The 13,334-nt window shown below is 50.0% G+C and overlaps 1 long non-coding RNA gene across 1 annotated transcript; it reads right to left on the bottom strand.

Annotated features, from left to right (window-relative positions):
• Nucleotides 1-10,665: 10,665 nt before the first annotated feature.
• Nucleotides 10,666-12,659, bottom strand: LOC140293913 (uncharacterized). The gene is made up of 3 exons (XR_011912723.1): nucleotides 12,469-12,659; nucleotides 11,988-12,117; nucleotides 10,666-11,579 (listed from the first exon to the last, which is right to left on the bottom strand). It is a non-coding gene; the product is annotated as an uncharacterized lncRNA (long non-coding RNA).
• Between the last annotated feature and the right edge of the window lie 675 nt (nucleotides 12,660-13,334).

The following is a 13,334-nucleotide window of genomic DNA, read 5'->3' as shown; positions in this document are numbered from 1 at the left end:
TCCCTCCCGCTTCTGCCTGCGGCAAAGTTTATATTGCTCACTCCCACCCGCTCCCGCCCGCTCCCGCTCGCTCCCGCCCGCTTCTACCCGTGGCAAAGTTCATATTGCTTCATTTATTTTATGAATTTTACGCCTTTTATTTATTTAAAACTGTAAAAGATGAAATGAAAAATAAAATGAAAAAATAAAAATTAAATTAAAATGATTAAAACAAGCAACAGTCTGGATAAGTTAAAGATATCGTGCAGAATTCATGCACAAACACATGAGAAAAGAAATGTTTTTAACCTGGATTTAAAAATGTCTACATTTGTTGACAGTGTAACTACCGCCCACTCCCTTCTGCTCCCGCTCGCTCCCGCCCGCTCCCTCCCGCTCCCTCCTGCTCCCGCTCGCTCCCGCCCGCTCCCTCCCGCTCCCGCTCGCTCCCGCCTGCTCCCTCCCGCTTCTGCCGGCGGCAAAGTTCATATTGCTCAATCCCGCCCGCTCCCGCTCGCTCCCGCCCGCTCCCTCCCGCTCCCTACCGCTCCCGCCCGCTCCCTCCCACTCCCGCTCGCTCCCGCCAGCTCCCGCTCGCTCCCGCCCACTCCCTCCCGCTGCCGCCCGCTCCCTACCGCTTCTGCCCGCGGCAAAGTTCATATTGCTCGCTCCCGCTCGCTCCCTCCCGCTTCTGCCCGCGGCAAAGTTCATATTGCTCGCTCCCACCCGCTCCCGCCCGCTCCCTCCTGCTCCCGCCCACTCCCTCCCGCTTCTGCCCGCGGCAAAGGTCATATTGCTCGCTCCCGCTCTCTCCCGCCCGCTTTCGCTCGCTCCCTCCTGCTCCCGCTCGCTCCCTCCCGCTTCTGCCCGTGGCAAAGTTCATATTGCTCGCTCCCGCTCTCTCCCGCCCGCTTTCGCTCGCTCCCACCCGCTCCCGCTCGCTCCCGCCTGCTCCCTCCCGCTCCCGCTTGCTCCCGCCTTCTCCCTCCCGCTTCTGCCGGCGGCAAAGTTCATATTGCTCAATCCCGCCCGCTCCCTCCCGCTCCCGCTCGCTCCCGCCCGCTCCCTCCCGCTCCCTCCCGCTCCCTCCCGCTCCCTACCGCTCCCGCCTGCTCCCTCCCACTCCCGCTCGCTCCCGCCCACTCCCTCCCGCTCCCGCCCGCTCCCTACCGATCCCGCCGGCTCCCTCCCGCTCCCGCCTGCTTCCGCCCGCTCCCTCCCACTCCCGCTCACTCCCGCCCGCTCCCTCCCGCTTTTGCCCGCGGCAAAGTTCATATTGATCAATCCCGCCCACTCCCTCCCGCTCCCGCTCGCTCCCTCCTGCCCCCGCCCGCTCCCGCTCGCTTCCGCCCGCTCCACCCCGCTCCCTCCCACTCCCGCTCACTCCCGCCCGCTCCCTCCCGCTTCTGCCCGCGGGAAAGTTCATATTGCTTGCTCCCGCCCAATCCCTCCTGCTCCCGCTCGCTCCCGCCCGCTCCCTCCCGCTCCCGCCCGCTCCCTCCCGCTCCCTCCCGCTCCCGCCCGCTCCCTCCCGCTTCCGCCCGCGGCAAAGTTCATACTGCTCGTTCCCTCCCGTTCCCGCTCCCGCTCGCTCCCGCCCGCTCCCTCCCACTTCTGCCCGCGGCAAAGTTCATATTGCTCGCTCCCTCCCGCTCCCGCCCGCTCCCGCTCGCTCCCGCCCGCTCCCTCCCGCTCCCTCCCGCTCCCGCCCGCTCCCTCCCGCTTCCGCCCGCGGCAAAGTTCATACTGCTCGTTCCCTCCCGTTCCCGCTCCCGCTCGCTCCCGCCCGCTCCCTCCCACTTCTGCCCGCGGCAAAGTTCATATTGCTCACTCCCACCCGCTCCCGCCCGCTCCCGCTCGCTCCCGCCCGCTCCCTCCCGCTTCTGCCCGCGGCAAAGTTCATATTGCTTCATTTATTTTATGAATTTTACGCCTTTTATTTATTTAAAACTGGAAAAGATAGAAATGAAATAATAAAAATTAAATTAAAATTATTAAAACAAGCAACAGTCTGGATAAGTTAAAGATATCGTGCAGATTTCATGCACAAACACATGAGAAAAGAAATGTTTTTAACCTGGATTTAAAAATGTCTACATTTGTTGACAGTTTAACTACCGCCCACTCCCTCCTGCTCCCGCTCGCTCCCGCTCGCTCCCGCTCGCTCCCGCTCGCTCCCGCTCGCTCCCGCCCGCTCCCTCCCGCTCCCTCCTGCTCCCGCTCCCTCCTGCTCCCGCTCGCTCCCGCTCCCGCTCGCTCCCGCCCGCTCCCTCCCGCTTCTGCCCGCGGCAAAGTTCATATCGCTCACTCCCACCCGCTCCCGCTCGCTTCCGCCCGCTCCCTCCCGCTCCCGCTCAATCCCGCCCGCTCCCTCCCGCTCCCGCTCGCTCCCGCCCGCTCCCTCCCGCTCCAGCCCGCTCCCGCTCGATTCCGCCCGCTCCCTCCCGCTCCCGCTCAATCCCGCCCGCTCCCTCCAGCTCCCGCTCGCTCCCGCTAACTCCCGCCCACTCCCTCCCGCTTCTGCCCACAGCAAAGTTCATATTGCTCGCTCCCGCCCGCTCCCTCCCGCTCCCGCCGGCTCCCGCCCGCTCCCTCCCACTTCTGCCCGCGGCAAAGTTCACACCACCAGCTCCCTCCCGCTCCTGCCCGGTCCCGCTCACTCCCTCCCGCTCCCGCCCGCTCCATCCCGCTCCCACCCGCTCCCGCTCGCTCCCGCCCGCTCCATCCCGCTCCCTCCCGTTCCCTCCCGCTCCTGCCCGGTCCCGCCCGCTCCAGCTGTCAATGGTTTACCTGCCTGAACATCTTCTGATCTCTGTTAATGTTGGTTTCACCAACCTAAAGCTGTCACCTGTGAATGGTTTACCTGCCTGAACATCTTCTGCTCTCTGTTAATGTTTGTTTCACCAACCTAACACTTGTTGAGCCACATTGTCTAACATTCACACCTCTATTCTCTGACCTAACCCTATTAGACCCACGGATGCAAATTTACAACTTTTAACAATTCTCAGGACCACATTTACATACAATCAACAAAAATAGAATAAGTTTTCTTTTTGCTCCCATTTTCCATGAGCTAAACTTAAAGTCAAATGTATTTGTGTAGCACATTTCATGTACAATTGCTGGTTGTGGTATAATTACAAAACATGTCCTACGTCCTAACCCTAACTCCTAACCCGTCTTATGCAATTTAGAAGACAACCATCAGGGGTTATTCATTTATTTTATGAATTTTACGCCTTTTATTTATTTAAAACTGTAAAAGAAAGAAATTAAATAATAAAAATTTAATTAAAATTATTAAAACAAGCAACAGTCTGGATAAGTTAAAGATATCGTGCAGATTTCATGCACAAACATATGAGAAAAGGAATGTTTTTAACCTGGATTTAAAAATGTCTATATTTGGTGACAGTTTAACTCCCGCTCGCTCCCGCCCGCTATCCGCTTCTGCCCGCGGCAAAGGTCATATTGCTCGCTCCCCGCCCGCTCTCGCTCGCTCCCTCCTGCTCCCGCTCGCTCCCGCCCGCTCCCTCCCGCTTCTGCCCGCTCCCTCCCGCTCCCGCTCGCTCCCACCCGCTCCCTCCCGCTCCCGCCCGCTCTCGCTCGCTCCCTCCTGCTCCCGCTCCCTCCCGCTTCTGCCCGCGGCAAAGTTCATATCGCTCGCTCCATCCCGCTCCCGCTCGGTCCCGCCCGCTCCCTCCCGCTTCTGCCCGCGGCAAAGTTCATATTGCTCGCTCCCGCCCGCTCCATCCCGCTCCCGCTCCCACCCGCTCCCTCCCGCTTCTGCCCGCGGCAAAGTTCATATTGCTCGCTCCCGCCCGCTCCATCCCGCTCCTGCTCCCACCCGCTCCCTCCCGTTCCCTCCCGCTCCTGCCCGGTCCCTCCCGCTCCCGCTCGCTCCCGCCCGCTCCCTCCCGCTTCTGCCCGTGGCAAAGTTCATATTGCTCGCTCCCGCCCGCTCCATCCCGCTCGTGCTCCCACCCGCTCCCTCCCGTTCCCTCCCGCTCCTGCCCGGTCCCTCCCGCTCCCGCTCGCTCCCGCCCGCTCCCTCCCGCTTCTGCCCGCGGCAAAGTTCATATTGCTCGCTCCCGCCCACTCCCTCCCGCTTCTTCCCGCGGCAAATTCATATTGCTCGCTCCCTCCCGTATTCTCTTCTTGTTGGCAGAAATGTCACACTTCACCTTTGACGCAAAAGACATCATCCTTCAATGTATTTTTTTTTAGCTACAGCAAGTTGAATCAGTACGAGTTCTTGACCGAGCGAGTGCGTCATTGAGCTACAGCAGCAGAGCGATATAGCGAGTATTTTTTTTCCAATAATCGCACAATGTCCACTAAAAAGTTTACCTGCAAAGAAGTGCTGGATCTTCTATTCGATAATCCTTATTATTCCCGCGCCGCATCCCTGCAGCAGTCGGACAAAATGTTTCCCTGCACCAAACACCAACTTCAGATCCTTTGCCCAGCAATGTTGGTGGTGAGGAAAATATTTCACGGGGTCGAAGTTTGCATCGAGGAGTTAGCAGGGATGGTAGTACTGGAGGGAACGAAGCTGGGAGTAATGTGGTGTTCTGTCTTTTTATCGAGATCGCCAAGTGAGCGCGGTGCTTTCTGACACGGTGCCTTCATAGTGTTCGCGATCGCGCAGCCAGTAGCTTGACAAATCTGATGGACATGTCAGACGTTGTCGAAGTGTCAGTGGGAGAGCTGTGGGAAAACGTAGCGGCGCAGTTCATCCATGCTGTCTGTTCACTGAGCGCGTGTTGGTGGAGACATGACAGGAGCGCATTTAGAGGCCGACGCGCTGTCACTCAGCGCAGAGCCAACATGCGTCTCACTAAACCAGGTTAAGGACATGCAGGCTTTGAGTATTTGACTGATGAGGTGGGTACAAAAATGAGATAAAGCCATTTGATGAAACAGTTGGATATCAGGGGGACAGAGAACTATCCAATGCTGATTCAGCCCAAGATTTTTTGTCACTTTTTCTCAATGATGATTTCTGGAATTTATTGACTGTAGAAACAAATCGTTATGCCCATCAGTTTTTAGCCTCCCATGAAATCAAGCCACATTCAAGATTTCACCAGCGGTCTGATGTCAGTGAAATCGAAAAAACGCATCAGGACAAAACACACTACCAGTGGGTACAGATGAATACGTACACCTGGGTGTGTTGATGATTATAATTCATTCATGGGGTGCGTTGACACTGCAGATCAAAGAATGAAGACCTAACTCTTTCCCCACAGATCAAGAAAGTGGAATTTTCCATGCTATTCTTAGCATAAGTTTGGTGAATGCTCACATAATTTACTGAAGCTGTACTCCGGCTCCTCACAAGTCTCTGAAGGTCTTTGTGCAAGACGTGCTAACTGGTTTACTGGAAGGCTACTCCAGGAAAGAGAGCCATAAAGGGAGGAAGAAGTCATCGGGAGAAATGCCACAGAGACTCACAGAACGTCACTTTCTGTATAAGGCTGATGACCACCCAGATTGTGTCGTATGTTCTGATCGAACCCGGCCTAAAGGCCGCCGTCAGACACAATGCAGGTGTAGGCAGTGTGGGGTGGGTCTTTGTGTGGTACCATGCAATGACAGGTATCACATGATAAAAAACTACAAACAGTGTCACCTGGATGGATAGGCATAGGCCTATTTTGACCTCTGCAGGCAAACGTGAGGTTATCGCTCATGTGCATTTTTTCGGCCATTTACTTGAAATAATTTAGTGTTGGTTTACTCTTTGCAATTTCCCTGAACATTTTGCATTGTCTAGCGCATTGAATATAGAATATTGAATATAGCACAGAGATTCATAGGGGCATATTTGGGGAAAAAAGGCTGCATTTCATCATTGAAACATGAAAATTTCATAAAAATTCTATAATCCAAGATGGCCGCCACGCCATGACGTCATAATATACAAATTGGGTGTGTCAATTTGCTTCCTACATAAACTTTGGGTCATCCTCAACATTTCTCTAATTTACAGAAAGTCTCTATCTCCTATCAGTTTTAAGATATAGCCGTTTGAAATTTATTTGTCAAAATCAAGGATTTTCGAAAAAAAACCTCCTAAGGCGCCTAAAGGGTTAAAGTGAGCAGCTGGCTCAGTTTTCCATCTTATTTTCTCCTGTGATTGTTTCATGTTCAGAGGGAAGAGTTGGAAAACATTTACTGTTGTGTGAAATATAGAGTTTGCTGTGATCCCATGATTTAAAGTGAACTGATGTGGACATCACAGGGTTTTCATGCATTTACATGCTTAATTTGTCTGTTTGTGTGCATGTGCAGACGGTAATAATACAGAAAGCAAATGTAACGCAGAACTAAATGAGCACGAATGTTTCTTGATTTCTATTGATGGTCATTTGTGAATAAAATGTGTGTTTAACTGTGTTGCTGGATATCCCAGCAGCTGAAATGTTGGAGTAAAGAAAGATCCAACAAGGACCAGAATGTGAACTAAAGAGGCAGATAAATCTGAGTGTGACACAGTCGACATGTTGCTGCGATCTGCATGTTTCCGACCCACAGAGGAGTCGCAGTCCAGCCGGCTGCTGGAAACAGTGAAATCCTCTCTGCAGATGCCATCAGGAGGGAAAGTCGCCGCTTCGGGCTGCTTTGTAACGAGAGCTTTTAAATTTATGTTTATTTTTCTCCCTAAATTGGGGAGAAATCGGAGCGTTCATTGATGGTGATTTGTCGCCCTCTGGTGGTACAAATTAAACAAAGCACATTGATAGTTTTATTAACTTGATCTTTCTTCTTGGATGTGTCGCAGTTCATTTTCTCCACTGTCGCGTGCTCAGGGAAATCCGGAAAGGGGGAGACCCAAGAAACCCTTTTTGCTTTGATCTCTCAGTAGTGGTTTCAAAAACAGCAAAACCATCTAATTTACGATCATGAGAAAGGGGTTGGAAAAACATTCCAACCAAGGATCTTCCACCTTTGAAAGATTCTGGACTCAGATTAACATCTGCTCGGCGGGCCAGACCCGAGTTTAGTAAACGAAGACTCACCTTTTGGTACCGAAACGGGGGACAGGATGCGTAGATAAGGGCCTTACCATTCTTATCTAAAATAAGACCAAACACAGACTTTTTGGGGAATAAGGAAAGTCTTCAGAATCAACTCCAGATGGATTAATGAAATTGGGACAAATATAATTCATAATTCATATTGCTCCCTTTGCTCTGAATGGAAAGAGAGCAAAGGTATCGGATCATCCCATCCGATACCGTTGCAACTACTTGAGTTTGCGGTGGGAGGAGTGGAAAAACGGCCTCAAAACACTAAAGGATATCACCATACCAAGATGTTACCACCTTTGAAACTTTGGTAACATTGTAAGCACCGAATTACATCATTTTCCAGCTGTTAGTTGCAGAGGACATGGTTCATGCTCCTATCTGAGCTATAAGAACGACCGAAATGAGATCCATTGTAGTCTGGTCGAGGCCGAGGCCAGGGTCGCACCCTTAAAGAGTTTAAATGTCTTCAGGTTTTAGAGGCCAAAGTAAAGAGTGAAAAGCTTTAAGGTGGGAAGTCTCTGGTTTAATGGCTCAAACTGAGCAGCTTTTAGTTTGTGAAGACGAGGGATCAAAGCTCTTAAAGGAAGAAACTCTGCAGTTCAGCATCCGAACAGAAGGATGGAAGCAGCTCAGAAAGGAGGCTGAAGCTGTGGTTTGGAGGCTCAGGTGCATACGGAGCAGCTTCTGGAAGCAGAGGGGGGGGTTCAACTCCTGGGGATGGCTTTTATAGAAGGAGGCAGGTTGTTCAGCTCAGAGTCGGCTGGGCTTTTTGAAGCCAAAATAAAAAGAGAAACTTTAGGATTCAACCTTTCAGTGAGTAGCTGAACAGCTCAGGCTGTTGGGTGAAAGCTTTGAGCCTCTGAGACGTAGAAACACTCCGAGAGAGTAGCTCAGGATGATGGGACGCTGCCTGGGGTTGGACTCATCACGGGTTCAGTTCCCTCAGATGCTCTGTGGGCTGCCAGCCTTCATTCTTTAAGGAATATAATCATCATTTCTGTCAGGCACCAACAACCAAAGTCAGCTTTGTGTGAGACCCTTCAAGGGCAGATAGCTCAGGCTGATAAAACACTGAGCTGCTGTTTGGGAGAGTTGGGATCAAAGCCCACAGCTGCAAAGGCTCCAGCTGTGACTGCTGTCAGGTGGACACTTTAAACTTTAATGACTTTTACAGTCCAACACCTGGAGGAAGATTTAAAAGCGCTCCGAGAACTTCTCCAGATGCCCAGAGGGCTTGGTGGCATCATGGTAGATGTCAGAGACAGAGAGCTGTAGCTGGAGGAGACCTGGTTTGAGTCCAGGAGCTGTCAGAGAAGAACAGAGAGGAGAGGGGGGGAGGAGAGATTAGACAGAGGAAGAGGAGTGGATAGAGAGGGGGTGGGAGAAGAAGATAGATATTAGAGAGAGCAAGAGGAGTGGATAGAGAGGGGGTGGGAGAAGAAGAGAGAGTTAAGGAAGAGGAGTGGTTACAGGCAGAGATTAGAGAGTTAAGATAGATAGACCTGGTTTGAGTCCAGGAGCTGTCAGATAAGAATAACTGAGGGGGGAGGGGGGAGAATAAGATAGAGATGGGAGGAGTGGTTAGAGGGGGGTAGGGAAAGAAGATAGAGATGAGATGGAGGGGCAGGAGGAAGAGGAGAGGTTAGAGAGAGAGAGATTAGACAGTTAAGAGAGAGGCTGAGATAGACTTGGGAGGTGAGAAGAAGACAGAGTTAAGAGAGAAAGGGGGAGATAGAGATGGGAGGGGTGGCTAGAGAGGGGGGGTAGAGAGGAACAGGAGTGATAGAGAGGGTGGAGGCAGGAGGAAGAAAATGCTGGTGAAGAAGAGAAGAAGGCTCCTCCCTCCACCCTCTCTAGAGGGAGAAGATAGAGATAGAGGAAGAGGAGTGGTTAGGGAGGGGGGAGAAGATAGAGAGGGTGAGATAGAGGAGGGGCAGGAGGATAGAGACAGAGAGTGGGGCCAGGTGGCCCCCCAGAGGTAAAAGTAGGGGGTAATGCTGAGATTGTACAGTTATATGAAGCATATACATTGAACTGAACAAGAGGACTTTCATTCCTCTGCTTCCAGAAGCTGCTCTCAGCATAACCCCCTACTTTTACCTCTGGGACTCTCTGGGGGCCAACTGGCCCCACTCTCTGTCTTCTTCTCTTCTTCACCGGCATCTTCTTCCTCCACCCATCTCTATCTTCTTCTCACCCTCTCTCTAACCACTCCTCTTCCTCTTCCTCTTCCTCTTCCTCTTCTCTCTCTCTGACAGCTCCTGGACTCAAACCAGGTCTATCTCAGCCTCTCTATCCACTCCTCTTCCTCTCCCTCCTCCTTTCTTCTTCTCCCACCCGCTCTCTCTATCCACTCCTCTTCCTCTCCCTCCTCCTTTCTTCTTCTCCCACCCTCTCTCTATCCACTCCTCTTCCTCTCTCTAATCTCTCTCCTCCCCCCTTCTCCTCTCTGTTCTTCTCTGACAGCTCCTGGACTCAAACCAGGTCTCCTCCAGCTACAGCTCTCTGTCTCTGACATCTACCATGATGCCACCAAGCCCTCTGGGCATCTGGAGAAGTTCTCGGAGCGCTTTTAAATCTTCCTCCAGGTGTTGGACTGTAAAAGTCATTAAAGTTTAAAGTGTCCACCTGACAGCAGCCACAGCTGGAGCCTTTGCAGCTGGAGCCTTTGCAGCTGTGGGCTTTGATCCCAACTCTCCCAAACAGCAGCTCAGTGTTTTATCAGCCTGAGCTATCTGCCCTTTAAGGGTCTCACACAAAGCTGACTTTGGTTGTTGGTGCCTGACAGAAATGATGATTATATTCCTTAAAGAATGAAGGCTGGCAGCCCACAGAGCATCTGAGGGAACTGAACCCGTGATGAGTCCAACCCCAGGCAGCGTCCCATCATCCTGAGCTACTCCGTCACACTTCAGAGGTCTGGAATCAGTCCGTTTCTGTCTCAGAAAAACTCCTTTAGACTCATTAGAATAATCTAATACAATAAGCAGATGTTGCTTTGACTGTGGGCATCGAACCAGCGTCCTCCAAACCAGAAACCTTCATGCAGCAGCCTGAGCTAATCTTCCACTCTTCTGCTTCCTCCGGCCAGAAGCTTTTATCTCTTCATTTGAGTTGTTGGTTTAGAAGTTGAAGATATGTTTGAGTGGAACCTGGTAAAGACTTGAACTCGGTCCCTCTGCCTTCCCAAGCTGATCTCCAGAGTTTGATTGATAGTTGTACTTTGTCAGTCTGAATGTTTTACTGAAAGCATTGTTGTCCCGTTGTGTCTGAAATGGAGTGAAATCTGTTTGTTATAAAGTCATTTTGTTCATATGATGAAGGCAACCAGCTGCAGTCCACAGATTCAGTCTTTATACTGTGAGCAGGGCGTTTCTGCCCTCTAGCGGCCACAGATGGTATCTACAGAAAAGGTAAAGATAGAGATATTACAAATGACTCACACTTCCTGTAAGACTTTCAAAATAAAATCATATTAACGCTGTGCTGCACTTAACAGATGTGACATAAAGCTATTTGATCTGATAACAGTGGAGAATTGCTTTACGGACTAGTGACTGAATGTAAATAAGTTGGTGGCCTCTTTGTGTGAAAGGCGCAGTTTTTTCCTTCAAGTGTAAACCAAGCTATAGTTAGCGCTAGCTAGTTAACGGCAGTCAGCATCTTTGTTTTCTCTGCTTCTATTCAGCTGAAATGATGAGTCCAAAATGAGTGAATGTGGTGCTAAATCGTGGCTACTTCATGTGACAGTAAATTTAAACAGAACAGACTTTATATTTCTCGCTGTACCGTGGTTCTGGTAATCTAACTTCCGGTTAAATCAGAAAGCACTGATTAATGTAGCTGTGCAGTTTAACCGCTAGAGGGCAGTAATAAACGGCCATTTTATTTTCCAGCGCTTTTTCATGGCAGATATGAATGAATAAATACACACAATAACGTCTGTGTAATACAAACATGATGCATGATGAAACTCTGGACTGTAACACGTGTTTAGGTAGAATTAAGACTCTTCTGAGGCGGCTGCCAGCAGCTTCGTCTCCAACAACTTTCTGCTTTCAGCCTTTCTGCTGCACAGGATGCAGAAGCTGCAAACCGTCTTCAGAAACGTTGTTTTTAAAATCTAATTCTTTTTCAGTGGTTTTCACAGTTTTGACTCTTGGATATAAGGTCACTCAGACACACATCATCATAATCAGACCTCTACGTGATGAAGGACACTGCTTGAACACATATTTGGATACATGGCTGCTAATGGAAGCTGAAGTCAGACCCGTTACAGACTTTGAATCAACTACAAATCCTCCCTCTTTGTACGTCGTCTTTTCCCAGTGTCTGAATCCCCCCCCCCGGCGAGTCAAAAACTGTCTCTTGGCTGTTGGCTGAAATGTCTGCAGGCAGAACAATATGACGAGTCCAGCCTTTGGGAATACTCCAGCCAAGGATGAATGTCACACCAGGCTACTTTTAAGCTTCGTCTCCTGTCCCCCATCAAGGTCCTTGGAAATATTTTCAGCTTTGGCTGTGCTGCTGCTTCTTGCCAACGTTTGCTGATACCTGGAGAAAGACAAAACATATGTCAGCAGATACACTACAGCAGTGTTTCTCAATCCTGGTCCTCGAGGCACCCGCCCTGCATGTTTTCCATGTTTGCCTGCTCCAGCACAGCTGATTCAAATGAATGGGTCGTCCTCAGCCTGCCACAGAGCTTAAATACCTGAAACGCTGTACTTCAGCAATAAAGAAACACCAACAGGATATTTATAGACCCATGACATTTAGAACTAAATGAGACTTAACATGTCTACATGAACACATTGTTGCTAAACTCTGTTCTTTCAGCATCACTAAGCTGATGCTCCAGTGCATGTAGATGAGGAAGCTCTATCCTCCGCCTGTCTGCATCTGTTCTTCTGTCTCAGCTGTGCTTTCTTCCTGCTCAGTTCCATCACTTTCATTGCTCACCTCTTGACCTAATTCCTCTGGATTCCTCTCTTCTTCCAGCCGCCTCTCTTCATTTCCTGTCTGTTTTTTATGTTTTGGGGCCGGGGGACGAAATAGGACATAATGTCCCCCTTTCTCTTCATTTTGATAACTGAAGAGCAAAAAATACGAGACAGTCAAGCAAAGGGACAACACTGAATTAAATATTTACTCAGTACTGTTGCTGTTGGCTTGCATTAATTAATATCATAATGTCGCTGCGATTCTTTTAAAATTATATGTCGAAAATGAAGGAGCTGAAATCATTTCACTTTGTAACATGAACCATCGACTCGGGCGAAACGTTCAGGAAAAAAAATCTTCAATCGGAAACATCTGAATTAAACCTTTGAAAAACGGAGTCTCAGTCTCCTGCGGAACAAGCAACAAGTCAGCAACAACATTTTCAGACCAGATCAAAATCTTGTGTTTTCAATACCAGACGAAAAATAGTTTTCCTCACCTTCAATTGTTTGAACGAGAAAATGTTTCGCGCTCTTTTCCTCCGCTTCCTTCACTCACTGGAGTCCGCTCGGCTCTCTTTATAATGTCCATGGTTCTGCTCAGAGCTACAGAGTACATACAGGTGTAGATATATCTGTAGATACTCCATAAATCTGGGTCGGCTCTCTCTTGGCGGTGCACAGTGTGCGCTGCTCTAAGTGGTCCGACCAGAAACCTGCGTAGACGCTTTATTTCCGCCTTTCCCTTCAGTACAAAATCATCGCAAGAGTCATTTTATTACTGATGCAGACGCTTTGTTCGGGGAGGGGGGCCACAGGGGGCCACTGGCCCCATTCCGCAGACTTTAAATAAAATAAAATAGATCTACATTTCTGCAAACATTTTTTAAGGAGCTCACAAACACAAAGCCGCCGAACAAAGAAAAACAAAAACAGTTTATGAGCAAAGCTCCTGAACATGAAGGTAAACAGATGTTGAGAAACTAAAGACCACTGGAATGGAGAGTGTCAGTTATCAGAGTCTGTGGGGGTCGAAAATAATCTGAAGGAAGTTTGGACACATGGTCTGACCCTCAGTCCTGATCTCACCACCGTGGAGTCGGTCCAAAACCACAAACATATTTGGCTCCTGATACGGAGAAAAAGGTTTTCTGTTCAGAAGAAAAACTATTAAATGAGTGATTTGTCCGTTTGCAGGCTGTCTGATCACAGAGGATCCTCTCTGGAGACTGGACTCTCAGGTCTTTGGAGGCCTGCTGCAGACGGAGTGCCGTCAGCATTCAGCTGAGAGCTGCCAACAAGCAGACTCTCAGTCTGGTTCAACAACAGATTTCCAGAATGAAAGTTTCACTGAGAAATGTCTGAT

Source organism: Leuresthes tenuis, unplaced genomic scaffold (assembly GCF_036924035.1).
Source record: "Leuresthes tenuis unplaced genomic scaffold, fLeuTen1.0.hap1 SCAF_1, whole genome shotgun sequence".
Classification (NCBI taxonomy): domain Eukaryota; kingdom Metazoa; phylum Chordata; class Actinopteri; order Atheriniformes; family Atherinopsidae; genus Leuresthes; species Leuresthes tenuis.
The sequence above is the reverse complement of the archived record's forward strand: the minus strand, read 5'-3'. Positions and strand labels throughout refer to the sequence as shown.